The sequence below is a fragment of the Mustela nivalis genome (assembly GCF_964662115.1).
Source record: "Mustela nivalis genome assembly, chromosome: 1".
Classification (NCBI taxonomy): domain Eukaryota; kingdom Metazoa; phylum Chordata; class Mammalia; order Carnivora; family Mustelidae; genus Mustela; species Mustela nivalis.
Window position 1 is genome coordinate 14,944,779 of NC_139020.1, and position 9,133 is coordinate 14,953,911.

Sequence of the window (9,133 nt, forward strand, 5' to 3'; positions counted from 1 at the left end):
AGACTCTATATTTCTAAAAGGCTCCCAAGTTTTGAGTAACAAAGCCGTGGTAGACTCAACTACTAAGTTATCTAAGATTGGCCCTCAAATACTTTCCCTCATTTGATCATAAATGAATTAAATAGGATTCTGTGAAATATCTGCTCTAATACATCAACTCAAACCTTCTACACCTGTCCCTCCCAAGCTGGATGGCATTAGATATGTCAGTAATACAAACGTTCTATGCTCAAAGTTTGGAAAACGCTGAGTCAAACACAGGTAAGTTTCTCTATGGTAAGACTCTCAGAGCCTTTAACACGATGTATGTTATGAATCTTCAAGAGAGGGAATTGACTACATGTAATGCTTTCTTTCTAGCTAACCTAGTAATACCTCCTGGAGAAACTTGCCTACAGGGTGAATAGTGGTTATTGACAAGTTCTGAAGTCGCAGTGGTTCTTAAGTTCATGGGTACTACTTTGGTCACTGTAATTAGTAACCCATTCTTAAGGGTAAGTCACGGATAAAAGAGTTTTCATAGATGGTCAAGGCAACAGGTTAGAAACCCAATCGGATGGAGCAAAGCAGAGAATACTAGTGTAGGAAACACTAGGAAGAGCACAATACCGATAATATACAGAAGGTATGTTATAGAATTAGGATGTTTGAAAACCACCACTTTATATGGCTCAGCATGGCTGTAACCTTTAAAGAAAGGACAATGGCAAACAGGACAGACTAATCCTCTGTGTATGAACAGACACAGAATAGTTCATCATACGTAAGAGCAGAAGTGCCCCCACCCTGGGCCACAGTTTAAGGAGAAGTTTTCCAATGATGCCATATAGTTCCCTGTGATCATCGCTTTTGCAGAAGGAGCAAGTGGAAATGTTTTCCGGTGTAAGATCTGGAAAGACTTATCTCATCTCTGCTTGACATGACAACTGGGAGAGATTGTCTAACGGTGTAAAATATGGGAAACCCAAAGCTTCAAGAAATACTTCTCCAAGACCTCTTGAAACTGGTTATGTTGAAATAAATAGTAGATTGCAGTTTTCCCTAGAGCAAAGCAGCTTCTATCAAAATGACTTTCTCTTTTATACAAATGTGGAACTGCATGCTTTCCAACTTCAAGAGGAGGTAGCAAATAGACTCTTAGGACAACCGAATCTCCCTGATATCAAAGACCCATATCACGAACCTGGGATGTAATGGTCCTCAATATGTAATTGTATCTGAATCGCCTGGAGAGCTTGTTAAAACACGGGTTCTTGGGACCCAGCCTGGAGTGTCTCATTCAGTCGGACTGGGATGGAGCCTGATGATTTGCATTTCTAAGAACTTTTCAGGTGATGCTGCATTGGCAGCCTGAGATCCTCACTTTAAAGAACACGGCTGGAATGGAAGGAGACTCAGTAATCAGTTGGGCCATCCCCTTTCCCTCACAGATGAAGAGTCTGGGGCACATAAAAGAAATTATCCCCAAAGATGGGGTCATAAACAACCCCTTTGACCACATGTCTGTGGGCCATTCCCATGCTCTCCTCGCCATTGCTACTTATACTATACTAATATTTATACTAATACATTTATAATTTATACTAAATATACTAATATTTATATCATAAAATTGTGAAAGACTTTGATGTGGACAAAAACGATGACCATGTGTCCTGTCCATCTACCCTTCTCATAATGTATTTTTGTTTTCACTAACCTTCAGGTATTTTGCAACTCTGAAAGTGATAGAAAACTAATCGCAATGCTAATGATTATTTTCTGAAGAAATGCAAGTGTATTGGGATCTGCGAAATACAACTGGCTGGTGGCTGTCAGCACTAACTAAATATGCATCATATGTCAAATCAGACAGCATCCTCTTTGCCTGTGCATGTGTGTGTGCGCGTGCATGTGTCCCTTCCATACCCTCTTGAATCTGTAGCATCTTCCTGGGCCCCACATTAAGTAATGAGTTAAATAAAATAAAACTCTTTGGCATGGGTTTATATCATATTGGTATTGATTTGGGTATCATGATTTTGCCTTTTCAAAAAATTATCTTTTAACCTGGTGAAAAAAAGAAAAGAGTGCTTTTTGAATGACAGAATAAAGACCCACAAAAATCTGCAATAAAACTCGGGCAAAAGTCAAAATCAACTTTTTCCATATTCTGGACATTAACTAAAGAATTACAAAATTCCAAGTCGTGTTTATCAAGAAAAACGACAGCATCTTGGTGAAAACAATCTTTCCCTATCAGCTTCATGGTAGCCTTCAGGACCAAAAGCTTCATAACTGTGACAATCATCAAGCCAGGATTCTAACTGTAGAGAATAGGATGGGTTTGGAACTTTCCAAAAGCCGCAGAATTGTCAACATTTGACCAGCTTATGGCAAGCTTACTGAAAATCCCCATTCCCAGGATGAGTCTTTATTTGACTTGACTCAGAACATGCTCTGTACCAACATCCTTGATTCTAGGGAATTTGAAAGAGAAAAAAAAAAAAAAATCAGTGACAATTGTTTTAACATTGCAGCTGCCTAAGATGATGTTACTTATTGAGGCTAATCAAAACACCTAAAAAGAACAGAGGAAGGCAAGGTCCAGAAGGGGCTTTGAAAAGCTCACATGCTTTCTTGGAAATCTAGAAGAACATGTTCAGGATTGTGTGCATACACAGAAAAGACACAAGGCTCTAATCTCTCATCTCTAGGTTGCATGGAGACTCTGCACAAGCTAAGGCAGAATTGTAAACTGCCAGCAAGATCACTGAAGATATATGTTTTTTTTTTAAACAGATTTTATTTATTTATTTGACAGACAGAGATCACAAGTAGGCAGAGAGGGAGGCAGAGAGAGAGAGAGAGAGGAGGAGGAAGCAGGATCCCTGCGGAACAGAGAGCCTGAAGCAGGACTTGATCCCAGGACCCTGAGATCATGACCTGAGCCGAAGGCAGAGGCTTAACCCACTGAATCACCCAGGTGCCCTGAAGATATATGTTATAAAGGTTGGGAGAGTTACTGGTTCAAAGCATTTATGGAAATCTCAGTTGTCTAATCTTTAGCTGACCACTAAGCTAACCAGGTAGAGACTTCAATGGTAACTAACACATGACAAAAAACGCAGGCAAGTCCCTAAACAAATGAATAAAAAAACAGCACACTAGAACAAAAACAAAAAAACAGCAACAACAACAAACCCTGGGGAAAGCATCTGATTTCCAGTGTTGCCCCAATATGTTGTTTAAAACAGAAAAAATATGAGACACTTAAAGAAACGGGAACTTAGAGCCCATGCAAAAGAAAACAACCAGTCAGTTCTCCCTAACAAAGTCCAGACTTCGGACTTCTTAAACGAAGACTTTAAATCACCTAATGAAGTAAAGGAGACTACATTTAAAGAATTAAGGGAAAGTGTGAGAATAATTCAAAAACACAATCAAGAAAACAACTCTATTTACAAAAGAAAAGAAATTAGAAATAAATTTTTTGAAGCACAAGATTTATATACTGGAAATCTATAAAATGTCAGTGAAAGAAATTAAAGAATATCTAAATAAATGGAAAAACATCCCATACTCATGGGTCAGAAGGCACTATTACTGTTAAGATGGCAATATTCCACAAATTGATCTATGCATTCAAACTAATCCCTCTCAAAGTGCAAGCTGCTTTTTTTTTTCCAGAATTTGACAGGTTGATTGTAAAATTTATATGGAAACAGACTATCCAAAGCAATCTTCAAAAAGATTAAGGAACTTGCAGGGGGGTTTTGTTTTGTTTTTGTTTGTTTGTTTGTTTGAGAGAGAGTGTGCAAGTATGCACACCTCAGAGGAGGTGGGGAGGTGGGAAACGGGCAGTAAGAGAATCTTAAGCAGACTCCACGCCTAGTGTCCAACACAGGGCTCCATCTCGTAACCCTGAGATCATGACCTGAGCCAAAATCAGGAGTCAGATGCTCAACTGACTGAACGACCAAGGCATCCCGAAACTTACAGAATTTAGACCTCCCAGTTTCAAAATTATTTATTACAAAGCTGCAGTAGTAAAGTAGTAGAGACAATTTGGTAGTGACATAAGTCAATGGATAAGTAATAATCTTTTCACTCTCTTGGGTCCTCACATCCAAGATAACCAAGACAAGAAGGAATAATGGTGGTGCCAGAAAGGGTTCTGACCAAGTGCAGCTGGTGTTTGCTTCACCAGCTCTGCTAGTTGTGTGCCCAAGGGCAAGGCCATTAAGAAGTTCATTATTCAGAACATAGTAGAGGCCACTGTCATCAGGGACATTTCCAAAGCAAGTGTCTTCGATGCCTATATGCTTCCCAAGCTCTGTGTGAAACTACATCACTGTGTGAGCTGTGACATTGACAGCAAGGGAGTCAGGAATTGCACTCATGAAACCTGGAAGGACCACCCCCCCCACACACACACACAACCTTGATTTAGACCCAAGGGTACTACCCGACAACTTCCACAAAAACCCATGTAAAGAGCTAAGTCTTTAGGACTGAAGAAAAACTGTTCTCTGGGAAAAAAAAAAAAAAAAGAAAATGGAGAGTATACTTTAACACACACATACACAAAACAACAACAATAATCTTTTCAACATACAGTGCTGGAACAACCAATGCGAAAGAACAAAATTAAACCCCCTACTTCATAAAATTAACTATATGGTTTACAAATATTATCTCCCATTCTGCAGGCCGTCTTTTCACTTTGTTGAACATGTCTCTGGTACTCAAACTGGAAAGCCAAATGTGTCAAATGTATGTGATATACATACTACATGTATGCCAGCCACAGCGGGGTGGGATATGCTTGGTTGAACTAAGCTAGGAGCAATTTTAGAAGATGTGTAAGAAATGGCAGCTGCATTCCCACATCCAAACAACTAGCTTATGAACAAATTTAGATCAGATCCATTCTTCTGCTCTTCAAAGATTGTTTTACTTGTGTCCTTTCTGTTGTTTTTAATCAAATCGACACTGCATTCCTACAGAAAACTTCTGAACATATGTTCTGAAATTTTACCTCCTGTTACTCAGGGTAGAGAGGAAGACAGAACAGGGGTTTTCCTGAAAGTGTGGCAATCGTAATGACTCACGCTACTTCCTTATTCTAACCCTTTCTACGAGCGGGGTGGAGAAAGCTCCCAGGCAGTCCTGGGGGAAACCATCTTGACTGAGAGGGTGTCCTTGCTGTCGCGACTGCTTTTTGTTTGCCTTTTGCCACAAGGCAAAGCAAGGAAATAAAAATTCAGAGGAAGATAGAGTTTAGAACCGTAACTATAGGACGACAAGAAAGTCATCCGTAAAATAAATGCAACATACATTAAAATGAACTCCTGAATGTATGCCACCAAGAAAGTCAGACTCAGCACATTTCTTTGTTTGTGTGGTCAGGTACTAAATGACTCTTGAAGCATACAAAGCCAATAAAGAGAACAGAGGTGATGAAGAGGAGGAGAAAGAAGTGTAAAGGAGGGAGGTAAGTGTGAACATAGTTTTCCAGCGTGGGTAGTCCAGATAGGATCTCAGTTCCCCAAACTCTGTTTTGTAATTTCATTGCATTCCTCTTTGAGATGTTTTCTCTCTGAATGGCTAGAAGTCAACAGTCTCAGACTTCTGTCTGTGGAAGCAAAGCACTCAGGTCCTTTCCAATTCACTCATAAAGAGGAATAATTGAGGGTTTTATACCTTAAGAGATTTCTCGAAGCATTGCATAGAGATTAAGCATCAGCAATTATGTAAAGCTATTCATCACTTAAAACTGAGGGGAAAGAAGCCAAGTCGTTGAGGAAATCAAAGCCAAAAAAGGATTGCTATTTAGTTCACTGAACCATGCTGCTTTTGAAATACTATAATTCAGATCGTTCAATGAAACTTGTTTGCTTAAAATTTCCTTTTCTTTATTAAAAAAGAAGGACTTGAGCAAGGAAGGCATGAACTGCTACTCCATGAAACAGGTTTAAATATACCCCACTGTATATGGTGGTATGAAAATCAAATTTAAAAATTTATAGGTAAAAGACCTAACACAGTGTCTGGCATGTATTAAGGAATCAGTAATGGGGGGCCTGGGTGGCTCAGTGGGTTAAAGCCTCTGCCTTCAGCTCTGGTCATGATCCCAGGGTCTTGGGATCGAGCCCCGCATCCAACTCTCTGCTCCACAGGGAGCCTCCTCCCCCATACTCTCTGCCTGTGTCTCTCCCTACTTTTGACTTCTGTCTGTCAAATAAATAAATAAAATCTTTTAAAAAATTTTTTTTAAAAAGGAATCAGTAAGACTTGGCTGCCGTACTTTTGATTATTATTGCTGGAATTAGCTTGGCCATTATTATGGAGGTCGATCTCTGAGTGACAGGGATGTTTCTGTTAGTTAGAGAACTGATTCAAATTATTCAGAATGCTTATATTGTATTTCACGGACATGTACAGAAAATAAAATAATATTTCAGTTTTTACATCAACATATAATTAGTGCCAGATTCTCAAAAGAATCCTTAATTTTCATGCTATTGTCCAAAATGAACTTCAGGGCCAAATTCCTGTGTGTGAGTCTTAGACCCCAATAGCTAATTTATTCACCGGTTAATTTCTAAATCTTTAGTTATTTATCATTATAAAGATGTCATATGCCCCCAAATACTTTTCTAAAAGATTTTATTAATTAATTTATTTATTTGAGAGAGAGAGAGAGTAAAAGCAGAGGTTAGGGAGGGGGAGGGAGAAGCAGACTCCCCTCTGAACAGGGACCCTGACTTGGGGCTCAATCTCAGGGCCCTGGAATCATGACCTGAGCCTAAGGCAGCGGCTTAACTGACTGAGCCACCCAAGCACCCCCACAAGAGCACCCTTTAAAGAAAGACTACATGATAAAAAAATAAATAAATAAATAATGGGGCAAACTTTGAAATTTGCTAAGCATCTTCTAGCTCATCCCCTGGGTTATCTATGTGTTTGTTTGCCTCCAAGGAGGCCATTTCACCACCTTTAAGATACAAAAGTTAACTTGTGGAAAATTTATTGTAATGCAAACAATTCCTGTCCATAAAAATGCAAATTGTATTCCTGTGGCTGTTGACCAGTTTTACCAGTTTTTCATGTATTTGAGAATTCATGTCACATTCTTTACCTGACTATAAACTTGTGGTTCTCTTTTTAAAGGAGCGAGAACGTCTGTTGGTCCCTCATTAATTCCTGAGTTAACAAAAACCTTTGATACGTGTTTCATTTTATATTGTATGGAAGTCATAATTTTATCATCATTTAAAATCTCTCCTTTAATAAGCATAAGCATCCAGTTTATATGACTTCCTGAGAAACACATCTGAAATTCAAGCATTGAACCTTCCCCGGAAACGTTCTAGTCAAGGCCAGAATTAGCCCTTCTTCCTGTGGCTTCTGGACAGTCATCGTCAGAAAGTCAGTCAGTCAAAGATGGCTGTCGAAGCTTACCAAGGGAAGAATAGTGTCCCGGGCATTTTTAAATAGCTTTTTCTATACAAGAAAAGCCTGCAATATTACAATGAGTTGCCTGGGGGCGGGGGGGGGGGGTATGGTAAAAATAAGTATTAACCTCAGGGAAGTAAGATCCCTCTAGAGAGCTTCCTGGAGAGAAAATTTGGAAGCCAGATTTGGGTTCAAAGAGGATTCAACTTAAAAGAATGTATTCAAAACTAACACTCTTTGAGGTTTTAAACTAAAATTTGGCTAATGTCTTATGAGAAAGCAAATCATTGAAAAGCATTTTGTTTTCATATTTTATCATTATAGGTGCTTAAAATACAAGAATAGAGGGACTGGCTGGCTCAGTTGGAAGGGCGTGCAACTCTTGATGTCGGGATCATGCGTTCCAGTCCCACGTTGGGTGTAGAGATTACTTAAATAAATAAACTTTAAAAATAAAATAAAATAAAACCTAGGAATAGAACCGTTCAGATTTTCTCTAGGAAGTATGTTGCTAAAATTTCAGGGCTTTCTTCTTACTTTAATCTTACATAATTACAGAATTGAATATTTTACTACTATAATACCATTCCACTTATGTAAGTAACATTTTATATAATTGAAATAATTATGTGGGAGGAATCTAGTCAACCCAACTATGTAACCATCATGTAGGTTATAGAATTATAAAGACATTTAAAACATATTTCTATGTGAATGTGTAGGGTTTCTAACAAAAGTGGTATCAAACTATAATCATATAATAACTGAAGATTATAAATAATGACCATTTAATGAATATGACTAATTATATTAGTGGGTGTGTAATAAAAAAAGAAGCAAGTATGAGAATTTAAGGATGTGTCACCAATGTGGAACATTTAATAAAAGATCACAAAAAACTAAAGAGAGCTTTTTTGAATTAATACAGTATGTTTTTGAAACTAGTAATAATTCTTTTATTGCCAGTATCCTCCACACATTGACTATAATTGTTTTGACTAGAAGATGAGAAAATTTTGTCAATCACAATTCAAGTGTCACCTTCTCTATGAAGCCACGCTTGATGCCCATAAGACAGAATTAAATGTTCTTTCCTTTCTGCTTCCATAGGGTGTATGCTGAAAGGCTAAATAATTGTTATTTACCATCAGTCTATATCTATAGATATGATATAATGGAAATAATATAGATGTTAGAGTCAAATCAGATTTGAATTCCAAATTAACTAAATTGCTGCTTGAATGATCACAGATGAGCAAATAAACATGAACTTCAGCAAGAGGTACATAACAACCATTTTAGTATTATTGTATATGCTTATATGCGCAGTAGTGTTATAATGTTATACGTATGCTTATGTATGTACTATAGCATTACAGTAGTATTGTAACTAAGACAGGAAAATTGCCAGGTGCCTGGTTGTCAGTCCATGGAACATGCAACTTCTGATCCTGGGGTTGTGAGTTCGAGCCCCGTGTTGGATATAGAGATTACTTAAAAAAATAAAATCTAAGAAAAAAAAAAGACTAGGGGAAATTGGGTATGTTGCATCCTGGAGCATAGCCAGTGCTTAATAAAGATTATATAAACGTTTCCACCTCTTACCTGGATGCTAAGTAAGCTATTTTATCAATTTCATTATATATTTACATATAATGCTAAATAAATGTTGTAAGAGAAAAGTGGAAAAGAG

General features: G+C 37.9%; 1 long non-coding RNA gene across 1 annotated transcript; it reads left to right on the forward strand.

Annotated features, from left to right (window-relative positions):
• Positions 1-5,130: 5,130 nt before the first annotated feature.
• LOC309843108 lies at positions 5,131-7,918 on the forward strand. Its single transcript, XR_014299945.1, has 2 exons — positions 5,131-5,476; positions 7,765-7,918. It is a non-coding gene; the product is annotated as an uncharacterized lncRNA (long non-coding RNA).
• Positions 7,919-9,133: the final 1,215 nt, after the last annotated feature.